This window comes from Oratosquilla oratoria, chromosome 20, assembly GCF_046742065.1.
Source record: "Oratosquilla oratoria isolate Oo_2021 chromosome 20, ASM4674206v1, whole genome shotgun sequence".
Taxonomy (NCBI): Eukaryota; Metazoa; Arthropoda; class Malacostraca; order Stomatopoda; family Squillidae; genus Oratosquilla; species Oratosquilla oratoria.
The window spans coordinates 43,186,761-43,189,260 of NC_134796.1; the positions used below are offsets into that span (position 1 = coordinate 43,186,761).

The window sequence follows — 2,500 nt, forward strand, 5'->3', positions numbered from 1 at the left end:
CCTCCTCCTCCTCCTCCTCCTCCTTTGATGAGGTAGCCAAACCTTCCGTGGACCAGGCTTGGTCCAGTCGGGCTTCCTCTGGTTTGTCGAGCGGTCAGACCCGTATTAGGGTCTTCAAAGTCGCCTCACAAGAGGGGCGAGCTACAGACGTCACTCCTGCTCTCTTCCGCTCTCTTCTGCTCTCTTCCGCTCTCTTCTGCTCTCTTCTGCTCTCTTCTCACACGTGCCTACCTCTTGCCCAAACGCCAACTGTGATTGCTTTCTCTACTCTCTTTCTTGTCTCTCCTCTTTTCTCTCTCTTCAGTCTCTTTCTTCTCTTTTTGCTCTCTTTTCTCTCTCTTCCATCTCTTCACTCTTTTCTATCTTTCCTCTCTTCCCTCTTTTCTCGCTTCTCTCTCTTTCCTCTCTTCTCTCTCTTCCCTCTCTTCCTTCTTTTCCCTCTCTTCCCTCTCTTCTCCCTCTCTTCCCTCTCTTCTCTCTCTTCTCTTTCTTCTCTCTCTTTACGTAGTGTCCGCCTCACCCCCTAACGCGAACAGTGACGATCTTATAAAACAGTGGTCATCGTTTCAATAGTGTTCCGTTCTTATACCATGTGATCGACGGTGAAAACAGTGAAAACGTGATTGGTAAATAGATCTCGTTTGGTGCTACGTTTGGGTTGTTGGTGTGATCGATACTGAAGACGGGGGTGGAAACAAAGATGAGAGGAGTTGTTTCATGTTTGCTTGTGACGTTTGGTGCCTGGTTGTTATTTACTTGATGGTAAATCGTCCCCCAGGAGTCACGGATTTTGTGATTGATGTGATCGATGATAGAAAAACATATTCAAAAGAAGAAAAAATTTATAAAGCTAACAATGGTTGTTATTTAATTTTATCTTCTTAATTTTTATCATATCTAATTATTATTATTTTGTAAATGAAATATCTCACTTATATCAAATAATATGGAGGTGTCTGTCTTGGAAAATTTTTACTTAAAAGGACGAAAAAGAAAAAGAATCATATTAACTAATTATTATGTTTTCATTTAAATATATTTATTATTGTTTTCTTTAATTATTATCAACATTTAAGTGAAGTGCCTGTTATGTGTCTTCGAAAGCATATTTACTCTAAAAAATGAATAATTAAGATTACCAATTATTTTTATCATTAATTATTGATTATTTTTATCTTTGATTATTATAATATTTTTATGTGAAAGTTTTGTTACAACGAGATGTCTGCCATGGAAAACATATATATCTTAAAAAGGAAAAAAAATAATTAATTATTTTATATAATTATTATTAATTCTATTAGCATTATTTCTAATATTTATTATCTTTAATTATCATCATATTTCTAAGTGAAAACCTTGTGAAAACCTAATTCATTGACAAGTTGATTAATTATTTTTATTCAATTATTATTAATTAATGAGCATTATTTCTAATATTTGTTATCTTTGATTATCACCATATTTCTAAGTGAAAACTTTGTGAAAACCTAATTCAGTGACAAGTTAATTAATTATTTTCATTTGATTATTATTAATTTAATGAACATTATTTTTAATATTTATTATCTTTAATGATCATCTAAGTGAAAACCTTATTCAGTGACAACGAGAAAGATTTCAAACTGAACGCACTCGAACAACGTAAACTCTCATTTGGAAGAAGAGAGTTAAAACGGAGCATTTGGTAACCCAATTAAGCCCCGTTAACTGCTGCAAAACTCATCAACCCCATCAACACAGCGACGCACTTCCCCACAGCTGAATCAAATCGTCTGGTCTGAGCCAGAATAAAGTGATAAATTGTTCCACAGTATTTTGTTGTTGTTGACGAGATGTTTTGTCAAACTAGAAAAGATGGTTAGGTGATTAAATCGTTACTATAGAGCACTGTTTCCCAACCCTGGGGAGGCGACCCCAAGTAGGGTCGCCAAGCGTTTTTCCTAGAGTTGCCAAAACATCTTGTATGTATTGTTTTTTTTTTTTTTTTTTTTTTTTTTTTTTTTTTTGCAAAATTATGTGAATTCAATATAATAACCATGATGATGTTAACTTTGTCTTTTGTAACCGTACATTACCTTTCTTACACATATATTTATTATACTTCCTACTTTTTACAGTCAACAACTAGTCACATATATTAACACATATACAAATAGGTTAGTGGGATCGCGGTCATATTATGAGGATCATATTGGGGGTCGCCTGAAAAGAAGTTGGGAAACACTGCTATAGATAGTCAAGGATGTCCAGACTGACTGAGATTGTGATTTCAATAGTGTGTGTGTGTTTGGATGTGTGTGTGTGTATTCACCTCGGATCTGCTGCAGTCTCTGTCGAGACAGCCAGACACCACCCTACGGCAGTGAGCTCAGAGCTCCTTATTAGCCGATCTCTGGGTAGGTCTGAGACCACTCACACACCACACACCGGGACAGCAAGGTCACAACTCCTTGACTAACGTCCCGTACCTATTCGCTGCTAGGTGAACAGGGGCTAC

At 36.3% G+C, this 2,500-nt stretch overlaps 1 protein-coding gene across 8 annotated transcripts in view; it reads left to right on the forward strand.

The window, feature by feature from the left end:
* Positions 1–2,500, forward strand: part of LOC143036506 (uncharacterized) — a 353,579-nt gene that overhangs the window by 50,366 nt on the left and 300,713 nt on the right. The window contains exon 1 of one of the 8 annotated variants that reach the window (XM_076203936.1): positions 113–626. The exons of the other annotated variants lie outside the window; for them this stretch is intronic. The gene's annotated coding sequence lies outside the window, so the exon portion shown is untranslated. Of the gene's footprint in view, positions 1–112; positions 627–2,500 lie in introns of those variants that run through there. 8 annotated transcript variants of the gene reach the window in all.